At 41.5% G+C, this 27,871-nt stretch overlaps 1 protein-coding gene and 1 long non-coding RNA gene across 2 annotated transcripts in view; one reads left to right on the top strand and one right to left on the bottom strand.

Annotated features, from left to right (window-relative positions):
• LOC102386585 overlaps nucleotides 1-8,730 on the bottom strand; it is a 76,783-nt gene extending 68,053 nt beyond the window's left edge. Inside the window, exon 1 of the long non-coding RNA XR_323549.1 lies at nucleotides 8,598-8,730. This is a non-coding gene — a long non-coding RNA (uncharacterized LOC102386585). The remainder of the gene's footprint in view (nucleotides 1-8,597) is intronic.
• Nucleotides 1-27,871, top strand: part of GRIK1 (glutamate ionotropic receptor kainate type subunit 1) — a 257,589-nt gene that overhangs the window by 15,105 nt on the left and 214,613 nt on the right. The gene's annotated exons all lie outside the window — the stretch shown is intronic.

Below are 27,871 nucleotides of genomic sequence, written 5' to 3' on the forward strand. Positions count from 1 at the left end.
ACACAAAACCTAATGACACAGCTTCAAACAGGAATATGGGAACTTTGTCCTCAGTTTTCATGTGATTAAAATTTTGGACTATGATTTTTAATGGAATTTGGGTATTTATCTTTTTCTGTTCTTTGACAGTTCTATTCTTGAATCTGCTGCCACCACTATTAATTTTCCTCTCTCTGAATACCAACATGTTCTACTCAGCCTTGCTATGCTCACTGGCCCTTGACTATGTCCCTTAGCCAGGCCTACTTCCCAGAATTTCCATGTAAAATGTATATCTCTCTTCTTCCTATCTCTGATCCAACAACTTGCATACAACAACTTTTCATTCATCTGTAGCTGTTCTCTTCTTACAGTGCCAAACCACCCCAAAAAACGTATCAGTGGGGCAATGCAACTGGAGCTGATGCCTTTCCAACTGTAACTATCATGAAATTTTTCATTTCACATCCAGATTGTTTACTTATCTGCTAGAAACATATGTTAAGAGAAGTTAAGGTGCTGTTGCCCAAGGTGCATTTTAATATAGAAGAAGAACTGCTTCAGATATTTTATATTACATCTTCCAGCTTTATCTGGTGCTGTATATTATAAAGCTGCTCCATTGAACTGAATGAAGATTATATTTTTGAACACGACTTTCTAAAGAATGCATATTTTTCTCTTTGAAATGAACAATCTGTCCTGCACCAGAGAGGCTCACTGCTTTCTTTGATGCCCAAACATTTCTGTTTAGTTTAATAATGCCAGACTGCTCCCGTGGGGCCACTGCCTGCCACTGATCCATGTACCATCATCAGCAGGAGTTTTGCAGGTAGAATGAAATTGGGATGTGCCCTGCAACAGGAAATGATGTGGGTAACTGTACTTGCCTCTCTGCACAAACAACTGCAGCAGAGGAAAACTGACAAAAGACACTTTTTCTCTCATCTTTTCCTGGATTTGCACAGCATGATCACAAAATATATGCTGTTATACACAAATGATTTTTTTTTAAATGTCTGTGCATGCCATTCACCACATGGGACATTTGTGTGCTGCTATGAAACCCACACACTTATCATATTTGAGCCTATTACCTTTCCAGGTGCCTGTCCATTGGCCTATTCCCAGCTTCCTTTTATTAGCACTACCTGTGGAGTGAAATCACTGCCTTTTTGCTAGTGGCCCAGTGCTGATACCATTCCCTGCACTCCTGACACAGACTTGTCTTGGTGAAGTTCAGGTTTGTTCTTTAAAAAGCATCTGAACAGCTAGTACCCCAGAATACTTGCTTTTCCTCTCCTCATGCAGTATTCTGAACATACCAGCTCCTGAACTGTTCCACCTGCTTTTTTGTTCAACGTGAATGGTCTGCAAAAATAAATGCGATTTCCATGAGGTGATATTTGAAGATATTCAATAAATGTTTTATGTGGACTCATGTCAGCCAGGGTCAGGAACCAGGATTAAAGACCCAACCCACAATCAGAACATAGGCTCACCAGAGTCATAGCCACAAAGCCACGCCCCCCATTCCTGCACAGTGTGGCATGGGTGAATCCTTTTCTCACCCACAATGGCAGCAATGCTCTTTTCTTTTTCAGAAGCAGCACGTGGATCAGCTGTTGTCACCTCTGTCACACAGAGGCTGGAGTTGCAGCAAATTCCACCTTACCCACCAATGCAGCTGGCTTGCTAGAAGAACCCTCTGTTTGGGTGGGTGGGCCAAACCCAGTACGTTCTTCTCCTGCCACAAACAGTTTTCTGTTGTCAGCCACTCACGTGGTGCTCCCAATGCTCTGGGTCTTGCACACACAGTTAACGTTCATCTGCGATGCATGGGGATGTTCATTCTTCTTAGAGCTATTATTTAAAGCCATGTGTAGACTCAAACCATCATTGCTCCAGTTATACTGAAGCCATATTCTGACAGGTCCCAGCTAAGGGAACTGGAAGCTTACTTAAAAATAATACTGGATATTTTGATATAATAATGACTATAGAAGCTAGGGCTGTCAGAATGGAGCTACAGTGCCTATGTTTACATCCCACTCTGATGTCAGTCTAGAGATTGATTGAATAAATGCACTTCACTTGTACTGAAAATGGCCAGTATAAGTCTTCCTGCATCACAAAAGGGGCAACCAGGCATGCTAGGGTGCCAACATTCACCCAGCAGACCATGGAATTTGTAAGACATAGTTCAGCACTGACAATAACAGTACAATTGGCTAAAGGCAGGCTAGAAGAGAAATCAGGGGTCTGTATTTACATAAATCCAGTACTGTCTATACTTCATGCAACCAGCTACAGAGATACTGGCTACTCTTCATTGCCTTAGCCAGGCTTGTAAATTTAGGGTGGTAGCATTTCACCCCTTTAGCTTCTCTAGACTTCTCTGCCATAAAGTTGAGGGCCTCATTCTCTTTTCACTCACTGTTGGGAAGAATCAGGCCCTTTAGGCTTCTGTGCAGAAATTAGGCACATAGGACTGGGAGGGTCCTCCTTGGTCATTGAGGCAAGTCCGCTTTCAATAGCATTACATCATATTCCGTCTTTAAGAGTAGAGATAGGTCTTCAGCCTCACAGCTGCTAGAAACAGACTGTCCCAGAACCTTATCCCGCAATGCAGCTGTAGTTCTACAGAGAACAAATGAGCCATTTGGTTATATATAGTTCAACAGAGTCATTATCTGGTCCAGCCCATAGAAAAAAACTCTGGCCAATGATGTACAGACCCGAATTAGACCTGAGCTCTTTTGAAAAGTCTGCCTCATGGTAATTGTGGACCTTGACTTCAGAGGCTTAAGAAAACTCAAATATGTTGTAATAAAAATGGTTTAAATTACCCCCCAAATGCTTTTAAAACAGCTTTTCTATCTCCCTTGACACACACACACTGCATGGCAGAAGGGTGTGGAATTCCAAGTTTACTGTGTCATCCTAAGGATGAGTGATTCAACGGTCCAGGCCAAAATGATGTTGATCAAATCTTTACACTCCACAATCACATTTTCTCTATCTACACACACATTTGTTTCAACCTTTTAAAAGAATGAATTTCCTGCCAATTTTCTGTGAGTTAGTTCACTGAGATACTGTACAATTATATCCCTTTTATAAATGGAAATGTTCTGGTAGAGCAATAGATTACAGATACTTTTTCAACATGTTCTAAGTATTTCATAGTCTATTTTGTATGAGCAGAAATGGATCCAGTGTTTCTTATTGCATTTAAACTCATTTCACAGCAAGATAAGAAAAGTGGCGAGGAAAAAGATGATTGTTCTTTGCAAATATCAAATATTTAATATAACAAACAAAAGTTGAGGTCATTTATATGCCTAATTTAGTGCTAAAAGTCAATAAGCATGAAGCAGTATGCTCTCCTGTTGTTTCCTTGTTCTTTTTTGTACCACATATTAAAATAATTGCAAAATTCCGTTGTTCAAGCACTTTCTCTGCATTATTGTATTTTTCTATGCAGTTACTAGAATTATTTTTATGCACCAACAGTGTCTTATTTTGGGACCTAAATTTGTACCCAGTATTTCTTCCCTCAATGCCAATCTTGCTCATTTCTCTATGATAAGCACTTTCAACATATATAAAATATAAGAAAAAATACTTTTCATTAACACTTATAAATAGCCTATGGAAACACTAATGTTTGTATCATCATCACCGGGATGGTTTACCAAGACATGGGATAGACAGTGGTGAAGAAAAGGACAGATTTAATGTTTTTTATTTTAAAATGTCTCATTTTAGAATTTAGAATTTAAGGGAACTGTGAAGAACCATTTCTTTCCTCTGGTTTATAATTACTCTTCTCAGTTTGGAATTTGCTTGATAGAAGATTGAGGTGATGTATCATGTGTTTGTAGAACAAGAGGTGGAATTTCTTCATTAAGTAAGAGGAGTGCCGTTCTCTTAAAAAGTGTTTATTTTGGACTATGACTTTTACAGAGGCTTTCTTTCATTGCATTTTATAGTTACTTTCCATTATTATTTTTTCTAACTGAGTCAAATCTACAATCTAATTTAAATGATCAATAATTTAAGGGAGCATCATAATCAGTTAGTACTTGGATGTATTTCATTATTAACAGGTAGCAGTTTACCTTCAGAGCACTGAAAAAAAAAAGAAAAACAGAAACCTCCTGTGTTCAGCTCTGACTCTTTGCCTTCTAATATGTTTCCCCCATAAAATTGTTCTGGCAGTAGATTTAACTATCTACCACAGCAAGTGTAATTGTTGAACTCATTCCTTGGAAGTCAAGCCCTCAGTTATTTGTATAGGACTTCATAAGGAATCAGCGGTCAGAGCTGATTATAGAATCAGATTATGATTGGCTTTAATTGATAGACTGTTCTCCCTGCAAACGAGGCTCAAAAGCTATTCTATATCCTAGTATGTATGAGGAGCACTCTTTTAATGGTGAACATCCACCTTCAGAAATCAGACACAGTCTCTCTCTGCTTCATATTCTCTAGCTGAAAAAACCTCACAGGGGTTTTCTGAAAAATACTTAACAAATGTAATGTGCTTTTGAGATCTTTGGATAGTCATCCAAATAATTAAATAAATTATTAAATACATTATGAAAGACAATGAATTAATTTTTTTGTTAACCTGAAGAAACAAATGTGAATTCCTCCTTTCTCCAGCTGCTGATATTCCCAGGTTAAGTTGCTTGCCAAGCCTTTGCATACTCCAGCTGAATGCATTAAAGCCCACCAACATTCATTGGTTTATAAAAAGAACAGATATTGACAGATGCAAATTATGCCAGACACTGATGCTGATCAAGACAGCCTTTTAAAAGAAAAAAATACGATATTTTTTCTTTCATCTACAATTTCTAAACATAGTATTGTTGTAAACCTATAATCACATTACTAATGCTATCATATAAAGCAATAGAACAACCTGTAATGAAATAGGAAGAATATCTTATTAGAAAAGAACTTTTCCCTTTTTTGTGAAGCTTAGCACTGACCCTTTGGTTTTTCAAGTGAGTATATTATATAAGGTTAAATATAATACAGTTTGGTATTATCCTGAATTTCCAGTATAGCTAATATCATTACAATCCTGTTGTGACTGACATAAACCCATAATGTTTTCAATAGGATGATTCATAATGGATATGAATGAATCAATGAGGATAAAAATAGATAATATAATAAAACTGCCTATCTTATCCTAATATGACATTTATTGTATTGAATAATATGATAAAGAGAGTGTTGAATATATTGTGGCATGATGTCTTTAAACTGTACAATGAAAAACAGACAAAAAGAATCCAAATTGACAATCAAATTGTAGCTGTTCTATAAGCAGATGTAAGAGAGCAGATAGCCTAACATTTGCTTAGTTACAATACAGGATCCCAGTTACATTATAGGTAACTTCTGCAGCAGGTGTAGGAGAACTGTGCACCAGCTCCTTATCCTATTTTTGGCATTTAGGTTGTATATCAGCTAAATTCACTTGCAGCTGGAGAGTTACCATTTTCTATTCTTTGAACTGAAAACAAAAGTGGAGGACAAGGACACATTAAAAGGTAAAAGTTCTCTTCTGTGATATTAACTGAGTCAACTGTTGGCTTTTAGAGACGCACCTCTTGAACACACTGAATTCTTGATCACCATGGATCATAAGCATGCTAGCTTTCATACAAATGCGGGGTAGGATTACAATGGAGGAAGAATTCTCACCACCTGAGGCTGGCTTCAGCTTCTGTTATTTCAGAGCAAATACTTTTGGTTGATACTTTAATGGGGAGCCAACCACTCTCAGCCTTGCTGATGTGAAAATGTACATGAAATATGAGATTTTTGATAATGCTATAGGGCGGGGGGAAAGAAGCAAGTAAAAGGAAAAATTAGGAGTGATGGGAAGAAAAAAATAAGGGCCCATGGACAAAACTATGAAAATGAATGGGAGAACTGAAGTGGAGCCATGCCAATATGATTTTCCATCTTCATAACAATATTTTAAAAATTAACTGAATTGTCTGTCAATAGATCAGATGCCTAGTTTGGTTCAGATGCTCAACTGATGCAGGACTTTCAGGAGGACTACCATGAGTCACATCACCTGAGAATCTGATCCTGTGTGTTTTGTTTTTTGAAGCATGGTAAACCTACAAATTAATCAATCTGCAACATCCTGTCTTCTGGATAATACAATTACACATTTATTCTGTGAGATATTCTGAAAAAAATGTAAGTCAGAATGGGTAAAGGTTTGGAAAGTGGCATCTCAAATATTTTAGCTTAAAGAAGGTCTGTGTGTTTCTATCTACAAACTGAGCTACATTAGCAATAACCAGAATAAAAGTTTCTCTCCAGTACTCTATGAAGATATGTAATTAAATTGTGGTTGCTCTCACAGTACAGTTTATGTCTTCCGGAGATATTGGATGTAGGAAGATTTGTGTTCCTTGTTGGGCAAGAGAGGATTAAGACCTTATGCTAGTTCCATTCCAGTCATATAGCATGATACCTTTAATATCTTTTTCCGCCTGTCCAGCTCAGGAGACAGTGTAATCAGGACACAGGCAAACATCAAAGGAAGAGGCTTTGATACCAATTTCTTTACTATTATGCCCATCAGTGTAGCAAAGCTTTCCTTTCATTTTACAAGGTAGAGCATTCAAGAAATCAAGCAGCCCAGAAAGTTTAGCAACACAGTGACATATTATTATTTTAAAACTGTGGTTTACACCCTGCAAATCTAAGAATTCTTTCCATATGTTGTACTGAAGAGGTGACAAGTAGTACTCAAAACCAAACAGGATTTTTCCCATCCTATTAAAAAAGATATAGTACAGAATAAAAGAAAAAGCAAAGCAGTGAAAGGAGAGCGTATGATCAACTATTTCAAGCAGAGGACTAAGAATCGTGAGTTGCATGTTCTTTTCTCAGTGCTGCTATGGACTCAGAATGATGAAATATTTGAAAAATGTGTAACAGTCATTGTAAATCCTTCAGGTCTCTAAAACTCCTCCCCTTGACAATTTTCAAATTTACTCGCCTCTCTCCCACCCTTAAATCATAACCATCATCCATCTGATTGAAAAAGGCTGATGCTGCTCCTGGAGATAGCAACCTTGCCCTAGAAATCTGATAATTTTTAAATGATTCAGTTCCTGGGGTTTTGCTACAGGAGCTCTTTACAAGCACTGGTACATAAAGAAGATAAAGCAAGAGAAATGGGACAAAAGGGGAAAAATCCAGTTCTCTTTTTTTCCTATCTAGATAAATGCAATTTGGCAGGTTGATGCAATCTTAAGAATGTAGAACTGAATTTATACATATTTTCTATTTAAGCTGAAGCATTTTTTTTAGGATACAGCATGCTTAGCTGATTCTAGGATGTAAAATTAATTAGAAAAACAGTAACAAAATTTAAAAATACATTCCTCACATCCAGGTATATTAATGCATACTTTAAACTATGTACAAGTTAATTTTCTTCTTTATTTTTGGCATTCCTTGCCATCAGTAACACAGGTTAGTGAAGTAATTAATACCGTGTATATAGCAATTTTACAGGTCACATTAATTTATTTTTAAATTATTGAAACATCATTTTATATGAGTGCCTTAACAGCTGAAAGGGAATAGGGGATTTATTCATTTATCTTTCACTGTCTGCCTTTGAATTTAGTTAAGATGGTGCATTGGACAATAGTTCTAACAAGGTGAGGGAAAAAGACCAAATTCAAGGAAGTCAGCAGATCTCTTGGTTTATGAATTCAAAAATTCAAACAGCTGGAAGTGACAAAACACTGACAGCTCTGAGTGTGCCTGACAGTCTGTTACTTTTACAGTCACCTTTTAGAGCTTTATTGCTTAGCATCAGATGGCCCCAGTGGAAAAGACAGGTTGCTACAGCTGACAGGATCTTTACAGCGGGCAATCATGATGGCATTAGTGTTTATCCACTGCAGTAAGTGTATAAATCACAGCAAATGGGCTTCCCCTTGGAGTCGGGATCTGTTGTTTTATTTCTTCCCAGGCACAAGTATTTATCCACCAAATCATGAAAGTGCCGGACACACTTTATGCAGCACTTTATGCACACTTTATACACACTTCAATAAGCAGCTATATCTCATGGTCAAATCTCTCTGCAGCTTACCAGTGATACTTATATTCCATACAGAGAATAAGTTTTCGAATAAGATGTAGTTTGTTTTAAAAACAAACAAACAACAAATACAAACAGTTCTCATTACATTTTCTCTGTTCAGCTTTCTTCTTTTATCTCTTTCTCCTCCAGTAAAACGCCTGGGCAGAGAGTTAGGCTTTGTTTGCTTTAGTATTGAGTCAAATCCAATGTGCCATTTTATTAAGGAAGGAAGGAGAAAAACAGCTAAAAAGATGACAGTGAATTTGCATTTCTGTTCGTGTAGGCATGGTATTAGGACACCACAGTTTTGTGGGTCATGAAAGGGAAGTTGCCAAGGGTCAACAGTGATAAAAGAAATTTCCCTAGTAGGAGTTCTCCCTCCCCTATTCCCCATTCAAAAAAGCTCCCTGAGACAAGGAGCATCTTCTGTTCTCCCAAAAAACCTGCTCTAAACTAGGGGCTACCTTACCTTGCTAAGCTCATTCCTCTGTCCCTGGAACATGCTTTTGGGATCGTCTGTTCTATGTAGTCAGTATTCTGAAGCCAAGTCCAAAAGTGTTCAGTGTAGCACTCTTCCCTATTCATTCCTCTTGGGGAACTGTCTTCCTGTGAATATAGCATCAAAACTCTCATATAGAAAGCCTGTAATATCGTGCTACACAGTGTATTTAAACTTTCATGAGGATATAAATATGCAGAGAATGAATACAGGCATCCATCTTGCACAAAATAAACTTACTTGAAACTTTGACCATGTCCCCTGCTATACATTAATTTCTTTGAAAACTCTCCATCTTATTCAAAACCCTGCTTAAATTAGTAAATGATTTCTCTAGTTCTGTGCAGTAAAAACATTTCACTTACATTATTAAGATGTTAAAGTTATAATTCAAAGAGAAAAACGTTTAACAATTTATGAAATGTGGACTTTGTAAGGGTGTCCAAGGATAAAAAAAAAAGACTTTTAAGAATGTCCATGAGTAAATTAAAGGACTTGAAACCCCCTTTAAAAAAAAAAAAAAAAGAAAGAAAGGATAATAAATTGTTCTGGGGTAGGATTTTCCTGTGGAATATGTTACTTAATTTCTCCTCTCATTTTAAAACTTTATAAGCCATTTTATAAACCAGTTAATGTTCTGCTGTATGTTTTACACAAAGGCAAAATAAACATTCATATAAAACAGTCACAGGGACGTGCTTTCTGCTCTTGTCAAGAAAGCTAAGATGCTTCCCTTTGGCTATATTTGAGTTTTGAAGTAAAACATGCAGTGATCTAAACCATTCTACAGGGATTTACCTAGAGGTATAGCATGCTGCTCCAGGAACTAGAATTCAGAATTACTTCAGTCCTCTGGGTTCAGGGAGCATTTCTATGTTGCAGTCAATGTTACTTGCATGCACTCGCAAAGGGATAAATATAGCCCTTTCTACAGAATGAGGCAGAAAGTTCTCTCTGAAGTGTAGAGTGATAGGTTTGCCTTAAGCAAGGCACTGTGGAATAAATATTCAAAATGGCCTCAATTCTGCACCTACAAAAGAAAGATGTAGCACTTTGTGTTTTCAATACTCCACCTTCCAGTTCTTTTCTGTTACATATTTCATCTTACCTACTGTTGGGAGCAGTGAATGCCTTTAATTTTGATTGTGAAATGCTCACAATAGCAGGGCCCTGATCTAGTGAGGGGGATGTGTGCACTATTGTAATGAAACAAATAACAATTATAACATTTGCTTTGTGAGTCAATCACATAGTCATATAAAAAACTAGAACTCTTGGTTCCAAAATGATCACTCTCATGGACCCAGAGGGACAATTTTCCATCTTCAGCTCCCTCTGTGCAAAAATGAAGTTTGTGACCTACCTATGGGGACTTTTACCATCTTGTACCAGTTACACTTTTCCTAGAGCCTGACGAAGGGACTTTGATCCTGAAAGCTTGCAGAAAAGGACAGTTTTCTTGCCATTTTCCAGTTGGTCTAAGAAAAGGTATCATTTTGGAACCAAGAGTTCTAGTTTTTTGTACATCTTTTTGTCTCAGACCAACACGGCTACCAAGTACACCCTTAATCACATAGTCATACATTTGGTGTCAGACTTTCAGAGGGGCCCAAGGTATGTTTAACTGACAGCAGAGTTAGGTCAAAGTTCAGCACTTCTGAAAATCCTAGAACTAAATTTTAACATTTACTGTCTGCAATTTTTCTGTCTATGGTATACTAGCAGGTGTAATATTAGAGTCTGTTTTTGAAAATATGACCTGTTTTATTGTAGAAGAAAATATTAGCCATGGCATGTGCAAAGACATAGCTTTGCATGGCTTGGAATTGGAATGGCATCTATAGTCTTTACTGGTGTTTCAGAGGTTGCATCTCTTTAGGTTAGGTACAGACGTTACACAAAAATTGGTACAGGTGATTGGAAACCGGTCTAAACCTGTAACAGAATAGAAGTTCAGTGCACATAGATCTGTTTAAAAAAGGCAGAACCCAGCCCAGGATAGACCTGGATGGATGTAGTATCAGATTTAATCAGTTTTGGTTAGATCAGTCCATCAAACTTTTTTACCAGATCACCTCCCACCTTAACTTAAGTTGCTGTCCTCCGGCATCTCCATTGCTGTCTGGCCTAGTGCAGCTTCTCTCCCCAGCCCTGCTCCCCACCAGCTGTCAGCAGCAAGTAGGAAGGAGGGTAGGAAGAGGGAAAGCAAAGTCCCCCCCACATCATTCAGCCTCCTCCAGCTGTTCTGGCTGGTCTGGGGGGCCAGGTCCACATGGTGGGGGCCTCCAGTTTTCCCTCTCCCACTGCTGCTGACAGCTGGTGAGGGCTGGGGCTGGGGAGAGAAGTTGCACTGGTCAGACAATGGGGAAGAGAGGAAGCCCCTGCTGCACAGCCCCCTCAGCTGTTCTGACTGGGTCTGCAGGGGCCGGGTTTGCATGGTAGGGGCCTCTGCTTTCTCTCCTCCACCCCGCATGCCACCACTGGCAACCAATTGCTGGTGGTGGGGGTGGTAAGGCTGGGGAGAGATTCTGTGCTGGCTCCCCCACCCCCTGTGGCTGACGGCAGAGGATTGGGGCATGTGCTGGGCAGCTAGTCATGGGGCCACCTGCTTGGCTGCATTCAGCTGCATTTAGCAGTCTCTGGCAAGCTGCAAGGTGTGCAAGAGCCCCCCAGTTTGCTGGCCTCAGCTAGTCCAGGCATCTGTGTGCCCCCTCCCCAACGGGCAAGCGTGTGTTCTGTTTGCCCTTGATCCAATCTTCGCAGCTTAGAGAAAGCTGCGAAGGTTTGATCGATTCTGCCTCTGGCTTTTTGAACCTCTGAACCTAGCCATAGAGTATTCAGCAAGACTGATAATTAATTGCTGCATTGCTCTTCCTCACCGCAGAAGAGTTTATGGCAACTGCAGCATTGTTGAGAATATGACTTTAGGAGAACAGAAGGGCAATTATTAAAGGAAAAAATATTGAAAGCTTTTTCAGGAACAGTTAATTGGACTTTCTTTTTTGTTTAACAATGCGGAAGACTGACTTAAAACTGATTAACCATAGGCATTCTGGGATCCTGACAATAGATTACTTGTCTATCTGAAAGAGAAGAGCCAGCCCCTTCAAAACAGCAGTGTCCTTTTTAAAGCGTATTTATTTTACAAAACACACTGAATCTGCCAAACTGCTTTCTCTCTCTTTTTTCTTTTAAATCATAGACATCAGGAACTGTGCAGCTGTTGTCCCCAAAGGACAGTGAGTTCGTGCCCAGTGCGCTTGTGCCAATAAACACACAGGGGTGAAGGATCCAACTTAATCTTTATTTCTGCGCAGAAAGTGGCGCTTGGCAATCGTTTGCAAAGCAAGCACCCCCACCCCAGTGGGCGTCTGCCTTATATAGCTACGTAACAGGTTAAACTTGCTGATGTGATGAAATGTGTAGCAAGCCCAGCAAGTAACCCCCCTTCCAGCTCCCTCCCAAGTAACCCCCCTTCCAGCTCCAGAACTTTGTTGATACAGCTTTTCCTCTAGTGAGGCCAGCAATTAAACAACTAAGCAACAAGCTATCTCCCCCAGCCTAAACAACCTACTCTATGTCCTTGGTTAGATAAAATACTTTTCCAGAACACAAAGCTGTTCCTGAAGTAGAAAATGCATAGTAAAAGTTCAAGGGATCTCTGCTGGACATGGCTTCCAGCCCTACTTCTGTCCCTAGGGGTTTAGCCAGGTGCCCCTGAAACAAGGGGTGCTTATCACAGCTACAACTCCCCACTTGTATCCCCCTCACAGAAAGACTTGAACATTTCTCTAAGAGGCAACCTTCAGTTATCTACATAGTAGAAAAGTCTACAACTATAGAAGCCATCAAAATAAGCCAAATTCACTTGGGCTCAATTTATTTCAACTTCTCCCTCCTCTCTATTAGTTCCCCCCTATCCCCCACACTGGAAAAACAGCTTTTCAGGAATCAAAAGCAGAACAAAATGAACTCTGAAAAGAATATATTTGTGATCTACATTACCGCAGTCCCTAGACACACAAAGCAGGATAAGAGCCCTTCCTTTAACAGGTACTATACAAGCATACATGGTTTTTATAGAACTAAAAGTCAAAGATATGATCTGATTTGTAAAGAGTAGACAAAATATATAGATGCATCTTACAATATAACAATTGCAAATGAGTATAAGTAGGAACTAGTTTAAATTGTGGGCCAAGCCTGCTAGTATGATAGCCCAATTGTGGTGGGGGCCACCATTTTTGCTCCCAGATTGTGGTGTCCCTTCACGCCCCCTAATTGGATGAGGGGGAAGGTTTAGGGTCATCTGGCTGGCTGAGCCCAGCCACCAGTGCCAGGCGCAGGGCAGGGATCAAGAGTGTCCAGCAGGGGGGGCAATAAAGCCTCCGAACAGAATGCTGCAAATCTCTCCCCAGGGCACAGAGCTCCCCTGCTGGAAGGGGTGGGGGGACCCACCTGGCTGCCTGGGACGATGACAGGGTGGATTCACCTGGCAATGTGGCCAGCATCTGGCAGACCCGCGCCAAGTCCAGTATCACAAGCTGGGGTGGACTGGGTGCTGCACAGTGGTGCAGGCACCTCCATGGCTCCATCTCATTGCAATGAAATGTCATGACATGGCTGCTTGCTGGGAAACTCCCTAGCAAACAGCTATACCGTGCCATTTCATTGCAAATCACATTTTTTGTGAAAATCACTTAATTTTGTGATTTTCACAAAAAATGCAAAATCACGATTTAAACCTGGGTCTAAGTATAAGTAAATAAAGTACTCATTATCCCCAACTACCCCTTATCATCTCTGTTATTAACTGATGATTTCCGATATCCCATAATCATGAAGTTACTTAATTCAGAGTCCATAATAAAAATGGGCTTTTATAGGCTAGGACATTTTACATGAAAAAGAAGCAAATCCTCATGTAATTGCTCTACTGGGCATCTTCTCTGCCTTGGCACTAATAAAATCAGGCTTCAGAACACCAGTCCCAATTATAAGGTATTTGCCCCTTCTGCATTTGTTTGGCAATGTTAGTAATGTCCTAGGATGAGAGATTTTTCATCCTATGTATAACAGAACTTGTAGACTATTTGACAGTAAGTGTCTTACAACATCACCAGGGCCTTATATGAGTGTTTGAAAGATGCACCATTTGTATGCATGCTTCATCATTTGGACTTTGCCTTTTTCCACACTGGATTTGTCGTTCACAATAGGTTTGCATACCAAATGTTTCATTTGGCATTTATCCTTCTGTGATAGCCCAACAAATCCCAGCTGTCCCAGTACCAAAATAAGAAACACTGAATTATGACATTCTACAATATGCAGCAGCATTCATGAATAATGCTGCAAGAGCTTTGCATAAAGCCATACAAATGAATCTGCACTGTCACAAAACCAAAAGTGAAAATTTCCCCCCACCTTTGTCACATAGGCAAGGACTATAAGGATTTGTGCCTTCCTCTGTAGCACAGGTATGGTCCTTTTCCTAAGATTTTCTGAGCACAGATCCCCCCAAAACATATATATTTCTCTATCATTACTGAAATATGGTATGAGCAGTACCCTCATTTCCCTTGCTTTTATTTGTGGCATGTTGTGAGGCAGTGGTGCTCAGTGTTTTGGTCCCATAGGCTAGATGAATGGTGTAGGGCCAGTCTGAAACCTGGATAAGACCCCACGCATTGGGATCAGGCCCACACAGCTTTGGATGGCTCCAATGTGCCAGGATTGGGCCCTGAGGTCCTGTGTGGCTTCTGCCTGGCCACCGTGCATCAGGATGAGGCCCTGGGGCCCTGCACTGCCTCAACCCAGCCCTATGTGCTGGGATCAGGCTCTGGGGTCCTGTGTCACCCCCGCCTGGCCTCATGCATCCAATCTAATGTACAAGGCCATAGGGCTCCTCACAGACCAATGGGGAGCTCCACAGGCCAGATGACACAGCATGGGGGACCAGATCTGGCTCCTGGGCTAGGGACTGAGCACCCCCACTGTAAGGTACTGTTAGTGTTTCTCCAGCAACACCTGCAGCCAAACTGGTTCAAAATGTACTGGCAAATGCCTTTCCCTTAGATTAAACCAGAAAGGCTGAGAGGGGCATACTTGTATGGGAAGCTCAGTGTCTCCATAGACATTTCCCAGACCTTTGCACCCTAAAGAGGTAATTCCAGCTTCTCTTCACTTTTCAAGCAAGGATTATAGTCAGCATTCTCGTATTGCTGTGTGTGAGGGTTTGAAGCAGAAATTTTGAGGAATTCTTGGGTAAGGAGGAATCCTTGGGGAATCTACCTAATGCAGGAGGTATACGGTCCCACTAGGGGAAATGCCTTCGTGGACCTGGCGCTTGCTACAGGGGATGGCCTGGTGGGTGATCTGCAGATACAGGGTAACCTAAGGGATAGTGACCACCAATTGTTAGAATTCACTATCTGGCGAATAGGGGGAAAGATAACTAGTAGGGCAGAAGTGCTAGACTTCAGAAAGGCTAACTTCAATGAGCTCAAGAGATTAGTAAGTGAGGCACCAAAGGGCAGGAACATTGGTGAGATGGGAGTCCAGGAAGGGTGGATGTTCCTCAAGGGAATGATCCTTCAGGCACAAAAAGGGACCATATCAGTGCATATAAAGAGAGGCAAAAGAGCCAAGAAACCCTCTTGGCTGAACAGGGAAATCCAGGAGAGCCTAGGTGGGAAAAGAGAGGTATATAGACTGTGGAAGCAGGGGTAGCCATCAAGGAGGAGTATATCTTCTTGGCTCACACTTGCAGGGAAGCAGTAAGGAAGGCCAAAGCAGACATGGAATTCAGGCTGGGAAGAAAAATTAAAGACAACAAAAAGTCCTTCTTTAGGTACATAGGGAGCACAACGAAGGTGCATGGTAACATAGGACCTCTACAGGACAGACTAGGGCAACTGGTAACAGATAGGAGGGATAAACCTGAGCTCCTAAATGAGTTCTTTGCATCTTTATTTCTAAGCACGGATAAAGACATATCTCCCAAAAGGACTAAAGACAGGCACAAGAGGTTCTCCAATCCACCAACAGTTAGCACTGAGCACCTAGTGAAGGGGCATTTGGAGGGGCTGGACATGTTTAAGTCAGCAGGCCCTTATGATCTTTATCCAAGGGTGCTGAAGGAATTGGCCGATGTCATAGCAGAACCACTGGTATGGTTGTTTGAGCGCTCATGGTGCTCAGGACGGGTCCCAGAGGACTGGAAAAGGGTCAATGTGGTCCCTATTTTCAAGAAGGGGAGGAAGGAGAATCCGGGTAACTATAGGACAGTTAGCCTCACCTCTATCCTTGGGAAAACCTTTGAAAAAATTATTAAGGATCACATTTGTGGGAGTCCAGTGGGAAAAATAATGCTGAAGGTCAACCGGCGTGGCTTCATAGCAGGTTAATCCTGCCTGACTAACCTTGTTTCTTTTTATGACCAGGTCACAAATTGCTTAGATGCAGGAGTTGAGGTAGACGTCATCACCTTGGATTTTTAAAAGGCCTTTTATACAGTGTCACATCCCATTCTTACAAATAAATTAAGTAGTTGTGACGCAGATTATTACATGGTTAGGTAGGGTGGAGAATTGGCTTACGGGACGCACCCAGAGGGTGGGGGTGGATGGGTTATTTTTGACCTGGAAAAATGTGGGTAGTGGAGTTCCCCAAGGTTTGTTCCTTGGACCAGTGCTGTTCAATATCTTCATCAGTGACTTGGATGAGGGCATGAAAAGCACTTGGTCCAAATTTGCGGATGACACCAAGTTATGGGGCAAAGTAAACACACTGGAGGTCAGAGAGTGGATTTAGGAGGATTTGGACAGATTGGGAAAGTGGGCAGATCAGAATAGGATGTAGTTTAACAAAGATAAGTGCAAAGGGCTGCATCTAGGGAGAAAGAATCAGAAACACACTTACAGACTGGGAGGTGACTTTCTAAGCATCACAGCAGCAGAAAGGGATCTCGGAGTCATTGTCAACTCCAAAATGAACATGTCTCGTCAATGTAACGAAGTGATAAGTAAAGCCAACCGCACTCTTTCATGCATTAGAAGATGCATCATGAACAGGTCTAAGGAGGCGATACTTCCCCTCTATGCAGCATTGGTTAGAGTGCAGATGGAGTACTGCATCCAGTTCTAGGCACCACACTTCAAGAGGGATGTGAATAACCTTGAGAGGGTCCAGAGGAGGGCTACTCATATGGTTAAGGGCCTGCAGGTAAGATCCTATGAGGAGAAATTGAGGGACCTGAATCTCTTTAGCCTCAGCAAAAGGAGGCTGGGAGGGAATCTTGTGGCCATCTACAAATTCATCGGGGCAGGGGAACAGCAAGGAATAGGGGACACTCTGTTTACCAGGGCTCCCCTTGGAGTTACTAGGAACAACAGCCATAAACGGACAGAGAGCAGATATAGATTAGACATTAGGAAAACTTTCTTTACAGTGAGGGTTGCCAAAATCTAGAATGGGCTTCCAAGGGAGGTGGTGCTTTCCCCTACCTTGAAGGTCTTTAACAGGAGACTAGACAAACACCTAGCTGAGGTCATCTGACCCCAGCACTCTTTTCTGCCCAGGGCAGGGGGTCACACACAATGATCTACTAAGGTCCCTTCTGACCCTAAAAATCTATGAAATCTATTAAGTGATTGCTTAAAAAGGCAGGGGACTGGGCTCACTGTCTGAGGAGGGCTCTAGATCTACGTTCTTAAACTTTATATTTTTGAGTTGCAAACATCTAAAATAATAAAAAGTTTTTGAACCGTTCATGCAAACTGATCATGTTTAGCGAGTCTCATTTCAAGAATGAAATTCTATAGAGCTGTTGTAGTACCCCCTTGAAACAAATGCTTTTTAAGGGAAGTAATGTTATAAACTTTACAGCACTTCATCAATATTATTCCAACAGCTGATCCCTCAAAGATGAAATGTGAATTTAAAATATGGACACTGACAAAAGCAATAGAAAAGGCAGTGAAAAAGTATGAAAAATTGCAAGCAGGCTGTGATAGAGTTAGATAAGAAAGCTAGCAAATGGAAAAGCAAACATACAGGTAGGAGGGTCATGAATGAACACCACAGGGAAGAATAGTAAAGAGAACCGAGCAGGAAGTGCAGCTGCTATAAAACAGAGATGGGATGAAGACCCAGGAAAAAAAGGATCCTCTGGAGACTCAAGACTAATTTAGTAGATAAGATTTAGACTCTGTTCAGCTTTGTCTGTTATAATGGGAACTGGTAACAATAGAAACAATTTCTCAGAGGTTTTTGTCCTGTAGGAGGTAAATGAAGCCCAAAGAAAAAGGATTTTATTTTTTTTAAACCTCTTGGGTTAATTAGAATACTAGAACATAGAATAATAAGGCATCTAAGAGGAAAGACTACAATTCATCTCCCAGTGTTTACTTTTAAAGGAAAAAGGCTACCATAAATGAGATAAAAGGAAAAAGGTAATCATAAATAAGACTGTGAAGACGAACTGTGCAACTCAGCTTCAAAACTGTTTTGGTTCTTAAAATGATCGCTAAAATAAACAAACTTGAAAATTGAAACTGATAAGCATAAGTGAGATTTATGATAAAAAATATGATAGGAAATGTAGTTTCACATCCAGGACACAATACATTCTTCAGACGTCACACTAAGAATTCTGGGCCCACTCTGCACTTTTTACAATAGAGGCTATAGTGAATGAAGGCATCATAAAAGAATTACAAAATACTGAAGTGCCTGGGTGGTTTGGAGCAGTCACAGTCATGGTCTCCTATCAAATCTGGAGAGGGCTGCTGAAATACACTGTATTCTAGCTAATGCTGGGTACCATAGAGCACTCTCAGCCAAACAGAATCTGGCCCATTCTATTTGATTCCCTGTTCATGCTATGATAGTACGGTTGAACCGTTTTTGGCAGACATGCCACAAGTCCTGCACTCTCTGCTAGTGCTACTGTGATCCCCTTCCCCTGCCTGATCTGCCCTGCTTTCTGCTCCCTTCTCTGTGCTCCCTGCTCAATCTGATGCTCTGCTTTCTACTCCCTGTCCTATCTGTTTGGCCACCCTGTGCTATGGGATCATCCAGTCCCATTTGAGCCTCCCTGGCTATGCAGCAGTACAGGATATTGTTCCTCATCTCTTCGAAAAAGTGACATTTTCTTCTTACCATCTCTTGGACTCTCCTGCTTCACAGAATTTGTAATTCCTTGTCATGTATTTTTCTGAAGGTTTGTTCAGAACCCAACAGAAAGGACTGCATGTTACTTTAATCCCACGAAGCTCCTGCTGTCCTACTGATTGACATTTTCTTCCCTGGGCAGTTTCTTCCTTTATCACCCAGTTTTAAAGGCATGGCTTGCTGAGGAGAACTGGTCCATCCTAACTGATAGGTTTAAATTAGTGGTAGTGAAGGCTGAAGAAGTTACCAAATCTGAGCTGTATTCCTTAACCCTTCCCCCTCCAAATATTCTTTATTTAAATACTTCACTCTTACCCATTAAAATGATCTTATTTCTTTCCCCCTAAACAAAAAATCTGATTTTTTGCATTTATTTTTGTTTTATGTGTTTACATGCACTTGTACAGACGAGAAGGATTTCACAGATATATAATTTATCCAATTTTGATCAGATCTATTTGATCAGATCAGATCACATTTTTTCAGGTCCAGAAGTAGTTTCATGCACAACAGCAAAATCATCAAGAAAGGTTTCAGTAAAAATACTTAGAGAAATGTAAATATATTTCCTAATTTAGATAATCTATTTGGGGACTGTATCTCACTTGCCATATTTATTCAGGTGGGCTGACATTTCACTTTGTGCAAAGGACCCATTTCAAGTCCCTTAAACCATTTAAATCCTATTCAGGCTTTATGCTAAGGGCAGAAATTCATCTCTGCAGCAGAATGAAACAAGGCCTAGACTAATTTAAACACATCTTTAACACTGTTTTGAAGCCTAATGTGGTTCCATAAGGATCTCTTTGCAAAGGATGAAATTTTACCCTGTGCAGGGCTTCCCTAATATACAGAGCTGTGACCTGTGGTGAACTTGAAACTATTTGATTTGAACAGGACTTCTTATATGAGTAAGACAGACAGGACTTAGGTTCTTAGGCTAGGGACAGAAATTACACATAAACCAGTATAAGTGAGCAGAAACTGGTTCAAATCTGTAATCAAGCTCTGAAAAGCAAACAATTCAAGTATATTTCTTAAGACCTGATTTGTTATTGTAGCATTATGGGCTGGCACATATGTTCTGGTCTGTCTGCACTGATATTATGGGGGAGGGGGGAAAAGGGAGGGGAAAGCATTGACATTTGTTGATTGCTAAAAGTCGAAGACAGACAAGTAAACAGATTTTGCAAGTATGATAATATGATGAAAAAGGTTAGGTCGCATTTCAAGTTTACCAGCTTTGCATGTGTTCTCTACAACGACTTTAAGAATGAATAAAATAATTTTGGCAATTATGTACTCCATTAATAGGGTTAAGATAAATAAAGGAATGCAAACAAACAATGCTCATGTTCTACTGTTTCCTGAATATTTTAAAACAGTTGTACAGAAAAGCCATAAGTGTTTATTCATACCTATTTTGGAGGCCATGTGAGAATAGGCAGTGGTGATTTTAGCTGACAAATGACAGTCAAGGTGAGTCAATAGTTGACATAATGCCAGCTTCCTAAATGTTAAAAGATTGCATGGTTGTAAAACTTCACCTGCTATGTGAATGCTTTTCCTTTTTTTATGTAGTTAGAGGAGAACATAAATCTGAAGCCGTTCTTATGTACTGGGCAGTTTTTTTCATAAATATAAATAGCATACCTAGGCATAGGCATTTCTCTGGTCTTTATACAAGAGTAGGGAATTTGTTGAATGCTTGGTTTACACAGGAAGGAACATGGGAACTGTTCTTTGGACAACAGTCTGTTACCTTATCATTTCATACATTCTGGCTCTTGAATCAAGGAAAATCAGAAATCAAACCCCAATGTATGTGACAAAAAAAATCTAACAAGGAATTTTCACAGAGACTGGATCAGCTTCAGGAGTCCAACTCATCACAAAGGAAGTTTATAGGAAAATTTGACAGGGGTCATTTGTTAACATCAAGGGTATGAAAGCTTATGAAAAGCAGCTGCTCACATGAGCAGTAAGGATTCTTAGTGTTTTCTGCCTCATGCAGAGAGCTGGACTAGATGATCTATGGAGGTCCCTTCCAGCCCTACTTCTCTATGATTTCTTTTCTTGCCCTCAGAAATATGGAAAATGCCACAAGAACCAGTTCAGACTGAGAGCTACTGATAAGTGCCGATCACAGTGCAATTCTTTGATAAAGCATTTGACTTTATGCCAAAAAATGGGTAAAATGTTTCATATACTTGTCTCTCCTTCCTTAAACAAGGAGTTTAAACAATTTGTGGATAAAAAGTTAAAAAACTGTAATGCATTTTTGTGTTTTTTTTTCTTTCTTGTACTCAGAACACATATAACCCTTTATAGCAAATCTAAAGCATAAAAAGGGACCTACACAACTTATGATTTTGTGGCACCGTCCTTGTTATTGAAATCTGCAAAAAACAACCAGCAGGCCTCATGGCTGCTGCAGCCTGGCCATGAAGCCTGCCAGGGGCATAGTGGGGCAGTGGGGTTGCTGGCACAGAGGGGAGCAGGCAAGATGGCTGCTGCCCCCCCCCACCCCGCTGTTTGGTTGAGGACTGTCTGTTGTGCAGCCCTGCCCCTCTCTACCAATCAGCAGTAAGGGGCAGGGCTGCATGATGGACAGCCCTCAGCGAATCAGCAATGAGGGGTGGGTGGAGCCATAAAATGTACAGCCCTCTGAACCAATCAGCAATGAGAGTTAGGGCCACTGGGGCCCCTTTGTCAATGAGAGGCATGGGGTGGGGGACCCACTGCAATAAGGTCATGAAAATTGGCCACCTGCCTTCTTGATTTGGGTAGGTCTCTAGTAATAAGCAGGCGTCTGGGTTTTCTCTGATTTAAAAAAAATCCCCAATTTTTAGTTTAAAAAAAGTAACCTAAAATCCACATTTTTCTGTGATTAAACTGAAATACCACTATCTATCTATCTATCTATCTATCTATTGATAGGGTCTATATATCCCTATATAGATATATCTATCTATATCTATATAGATATAGATAGATATATTTATATCTATAGTGATGTTTCAGTTTAATCACAGAAAAATGTGGATTTTTGGTTTAGTTTTTTATATCTGAACATTGGGGATTTTTAAATCAGAGAAAACCAGGATCCCTGGGAATAAGGTAAGATAAGTTTGTCCAACTGGCAGCCCATGAGGGGCTATACTGTGGCCCTTGGGCTCTTGCCCAGCTGCCACTTCCACCATTGCTCTGGCTGCAACAGCAGTTGGGGTCTCTGGGCTCCCCTTCCCTCCTCCAGCTGCTGCTCCCTGGCCCCCATGCCACCTCCTGTCCCTCAGGGTGAGGCAGTGTGACACATGGCGCAGGGAGTGGTGGGTGAGTCCAGAGCCATGCAGATACACAGTTAAGAGGGACAGGGAGCACCTGTGAGGGCACACAGTGCAGCAGCGGGGGTCTTTATGTGACCTGGAGGCCCGAGGCTCTCCGTGGTGCAGCGCACATGGTGTATGGCCCCAGCTGCTTAGAAGTTGGATTGTTCTGAAGCAATCACACATTGAGCTGAGAGAGGTAGTTAGCCATGTTAGTCTGAAGTCAGGCAAAAGGCAGGGCAGGGTGGTACCTTAGGGTGTCTGTATATGTGCTCTAGGGTCAGGGAGAGGCTTTAATTAGATCAGCTCTCAGGAGCCACTGTAACTAAAGTGCCTTCAGTGTCACATGTATTCAGTGTTGTGCACTTCAAAATGCCCGGGGGGGCGGCTTTACCTAATGCTTGTTTGATGAGCTTTAGTTAAAATGCCCCAGCTACCATTTTGAAGTGCAGGGATGCTGAATACATGTGGTGCTGAGGCTGCTGGAGTGTACTAACTACTACACTCTAGCAGACTCAGTTAATTAAGTTTGCTCTGAAGTACTCTAATTAGAATGCATTGGAACAGGCGCATGTATCAGGCACATGTATAGGTGCCCTTAAAGACTAAGTAGGTTCAGCGAATCATGAGCTTTCTGATGAAGTGGGCTGTCACCTATGAAAACTTATGCCTCTTTGAACCAGTTAGTCTCCTAGGTGCTACTCTGCCCTGCCTTCTGAGTGACCTATGGGCAGCTTATTCCCCCAAACCCTAAAAGTGCACTCAACAAGGCAAAAAACTTTCTCTCATCACTAGGTCCTTCATACACTTTGAGTGAGGTGCAATTTTCCATTTTCTGAGACTTCTACTTTCAGAAGGGCCAAGTCCTAGGCAAAATGTCATGTTTGACTTCAGTAAGGCTCATCAGCCTCAGCTGACAATGCTGATTAAAAGCTGTCAACTGGTAATGTGCATTTCTATTGGTCGCTGTTCTCCATCATTCTTTTGGGGGAGAATGCATTCCAAGACAGTGAAGGAGACCCTTAAAATCATTCCCCAGCAAAAGGACAAGAGTAATCATCCGTAATCTTGCAGCAGCACCATTGAGATACACAGTGTTTTAGAACAACTATAAAATGCTTTCAGAGTATTAAGATATATCAGGGCATAGGGTACTGGGGGGGAAGGGGCAGAGCCAGGAATTCTTCCCATGGGGATATGCTGTGCAGCTTCAAATACAGTCAGTAATTGTACCTATCTCCTGTGAGTAGAGGCCTCCCTCCCATGCACAATTTCACTTCCTTGGCATAAACATGAATTTTATAAGGGATCTAAGTTAAGTCAGAATCTTGCCCCATAAATTCAATTGCCTGGAGCCCCTTCCTCTTTTCATCCATTTACCTATACACTTTATTCTTCATGTGAGAATTCTTGTTCAAGTAACTTGTTCTAGGCCAGGCTTGTCAGATAAAGTTTTTGGGTTTCCTAACGTGGGCAACAGATATAATTTAAAATTGGTCTTTCTTTTAGTCTGGAACTAGCCTATGAAAACAGCCTCAGTTATGTATGAAATAATGTCAGTTTCTGTAAGACACATCAGTTCTGGCAAGTATTGATGTACCCAGAGCACTCTGTCAAAATCTGAACATTTTTGTTGTAATCTTGCTCACATATATTAAGTGTACTTTATAAATGAAGCATTATTTTAAGCACTTTTAACTTCTGCTGGTAGAGCATGCTATTTTGGTCTCGAAGGTTGTGTACAGGGGGGCTTAGGTGGCGGTTAGATTGTGTTAAAAATGGTGACCTGATCTAACTTTAGTTCGCTCAGATGCAGACCTTACACTTAGATCACAAGTTAAGTTGATCTAAGTGCAAACTGTAGAGAAGCTCCAGGAAATGATCTAAAAATGGCTGACATGATCTAATTTAACCCTCCCTCAGAAGTAGTCTAACTTAGATCAGGTTGGCTGTTTTTAGACTGATCTAACTGTCCTGAACTACCATACAGTTCTCAGGGCTAGGAAAGTCATGCTACCAGCCCAAGCCCCAGAGCTACACTTTTCCTACATGTCCTGCCTCCTGGCACTGAGTTATTTTTAGCCTCCCTTGCCCCACCCCCAGACAGACAATTCCCCATCCCATGGACCAACCCCTGCACCCCACAAGCCACTCCCAGTGTCAATTTTATCAGTGTTTGCTGGTGCTGGGAGGGATGGGGGGATAGGTTCACTGTGGGGAGGGGGAAGTTGTTTGTCTGGGTATGGGGTGTGGGCAGAGAAGCAGGGATGGAAGGGACTGCCAGAGGTCATGTAGTCCAACCCCCTGCCTGAGGTAGGATCATCCCTATCCAGATCATCCCATACATCCATAATCTAAACTCTACATAAGACTACCCTCAACCCTGGCACAACGTAAAACCTAATACCGTAACCTGCCACAGGTAAAGCGGGGGAACCAGACCAGAGCAGCTAATTTCTTTCTTGTAAAATGTTGCCACTATACACTCAAGAGGTCCTGGATAGAGGACCACGCCCCCACTACAGAGAAAGGCAACCCCCCCTTCACAGTCTGTACCAATCTGTACCAATGGGGTAAAATTCTCTCCTAACCCCTAATATGGCAATCAGTTTAACCCTGAATGGAAGGGCAAGACCCTCTAGACAGGAGTCTTTGGCTTTCCTCCCAGCAGGATCATTGGCACACCCTAACTGAAGTCTCCAGCCCCAGCTGTAGCTAAAATCCAGTGCATCTGGGGAGGCTTAAAAACACCTAGACACATATAGCAGAAAAAATGCTGGGGTGGGTGGGGGGAGGCACAGGAGCAATTAGGAAAGTCCAGAAGCTTGGGAAATACCCGTGGTAGAACAAAGGCATAGCTATGCCTAGACCAACCCTCACCAGTGACTGTCCAACTTCGTCCTGAAGACCTTCAGTCCACAACTTCCCTTGGCAGTCTATTTCACTGCCTCACTATTCTAACAATGAAGAAGTTTTTCCTGAAATCCAATCTAAACTTCTGTTGCTGCAACTTCAAGCCATTAGTCTGCCTCCTCCCCTCTGTAGCAAGAAAGAAATAGACCCTGGTCCCAGGGGTTGAAGGGAGAGTCCCCCATCCCCTAAGCCCTCCCCACATCATGGACTTCACCAGCATCCCTGATCCTGCCAAAGACTCTTGGACTCCAGCAACTCCTCTGCAGCCCCAGTCTGCCCCCAGATCCTACTTGTCCCCCCGATCCATTCCATGGCCTGCTTGCCCACTTGATCTCCCCTCCCCTCTGCCCTACCGGTCTCCTCTTCTCAACTTACCTTAGATTAGGTGGCTATTTTTAACTCGATCCAACCTCCCTGAAAGTCTATACACAGCCAAAGAGCAGTGTACTAAGTTTGGCACATTTTTCTAAATCCTCTCTCTTCACCAGCAAAACCTATAGCTTGCTCAGCTCTCAGAGATAATGGCACAATTGGCATATATTGGTATTATACTGCGGGTAAGAAGCACCCAACTCTGTTCCAAATGTGCAATCCATTTTAAGGAATTAATTTTGCTTTGGGACAGGCAGTAGCATTTACAGCATAGCATAATTACACTCATTTAGCTGCTAGCCAATTATCCCTTACCAATATAAGGCTGTCTTTCTAATGTATAAGACTCAGGATGCATATTTTAAAGCAAACTGTGCACAGTAAATCTATGCCATCAAAGGACCTCACATTAGGGAGCACCACAATGAAACATGCTGTGACACTCCTCTGCATGTCAAGACATATATCTACCTCAGAGCATGTCTACTGGGCATGCCCCACTAGGCTCTCTCTCTGGGGCCCCTAGCAGACATGAAAACAATAGTACAGTTGGGATCTGAGGAATCTTATGCCCCATTGCAAACACTGCATGTTCTGCAATTTTCTCCCCATTGCAAACACTGAATGCCAGATGGGGATGGCAGGATGCACAATGTTTGGGATGGGCATGAAACTCCCCAGATCACAATCACATAACATAATTACCTCCAGGCTGATCTCCAGGGATTGTCAGCCCCAACCTTAGCCAGTTTGAGACCCAGGGCCAGTACAAACAATAGGCACTTTGAAGTGCCTTGCTGTTGGATCTGTTCACCCACTTCCTACCCTTTTGGCCTTTCCTTCTTTCCCCCTCTCATCTGATCCATGTGCTGCCTTCCCCCTGACCATGCTGCTATTCAATTCTGGTGGGTTCAGTCTGTTGGCAGCCAAATGACATTTAATAAAGTTCTGATCACTGAACTAAACACTTAGGATATTAATAGATTTCTTTCTCTTGCCAAAATGGTGCATGCAGAGCAAAGCTGTACAGATAAAACAGAATGAGACCTGATTCTCCACTGGAGTTATTTGTGTAGATGGGTCCTTCTGACTTGGTACTGTTTTACTCTAATTTGCACACATGGAAAAGACTGCCCAAAAACATAGCAAGCAGAGTCAGTAGAAAAAGAATGGTGGTCCACTAAATATTCTTTTTCTGATAAAAAAGACGACTCGCCCCCAGTTAATTGGCACAGAGATTCTTCTCACTCTTGGAATGAACAAAGCAAATAGCAAAAATATTTTATACCATTCACATAAGTATCAGTACAAAATTATGAATGACTGGAAGAAAACTTGAGTCCAGAATTTAAATTACCCAGACGATGGGTTAACTATAAAAAGAACCCTTGCAGGAATTCAGACTTACCTTTTCAATATCAGCATGCATGCTTGCAGAAACAGTAATGCAAGCTCCTTGAAGCATCTTCTGTATTTATTCCCAGAAATGTAATTTTGTTACATTCAGAACAGTTTTAGATGATAAAGATAATTAAGAAACAATGTAATTGTGCTTTCCCTTTCTTTCCTATACTCTGAACACATACAACCCTTTAAAGGGAATCTGAAGCATGCTGAAGTATGGCAAAGCAACAGGTGGCCCATGAGGGGTTTAATTACCATCAATCTGCATTGTAAAGCTCCCTCCTCTGCGTTCTATACTGCATTGGCCTCTCAATACTTGTAATTCCACCTCCCAGCCCTTAACTCTCTTCTAGGCTCCAATTCAGGAAATAATCCTTATTCCAGAAAGGGTGTGAACATATACTTAAACTCCATCAAAAACAATGGAGCTTGTGTTCTTCCTGGAATTCTGACCTGTGTGGGTAAAGTCAGGTAATAAGCTCAATTGTCCTGAATCAATGTTATTCAACCTCAGCCTAGCTGGAAGAGAGAGTTTCCTGCCCAGCTACCCACACTTTCAGGAAATCAAGTTCCAGGTAAACTCTGGCCTCTGGCAGATGTTACATTTAAGACATGACTACTCTGTTAATTGTGTTGCAAATAGTAACCTGGCCTCACATTCAGGGAATTAATGACATCACAGAGGAAAACCAGCCACAAAAATATTACAGAAAAGATATGCAGTGTTATTGTGCCTAGTGTCCATTATGCCTTAAATTAAAAGTGTGGCGGGGTTAGGAATGCACCAGGGTTAGTAATCAGCCCCAGGGTGGTTCATGGAGTTGGCGGATGATCATCTGATTGTTGGCTGGGTCAAACAAGAGCCCATGTGGTCCCTGGAGTCAGATGACAATCACCTGGTTGTTTGCCACCCTGGATCTGATCCTTGATCCCTAAATCGCGTATCCTGCCACGACATGTGGCACAGCATGAGGAATGGCTGTTGGGACTGGGGATCAGATCCCATCACACCTTTAAATGAACATCTGTCAGTGGCCTGTATCTCTTTTTACC

Source organism: Alligator sinensis, unplaced genomic scaffold, assembly GCF_000455745.1.
Source record: "Alligator sinensis unplaced genomic scaffold, ASM45574v1 scaffold373_1, whole genome shotgun sequence".
Taxonomy (NCBI): domain Eukaryota; kingdom Metazoa; phylum Chordata; order Crocodylia; family Alligatoridae; genus Alligator; species Alligator sinensis.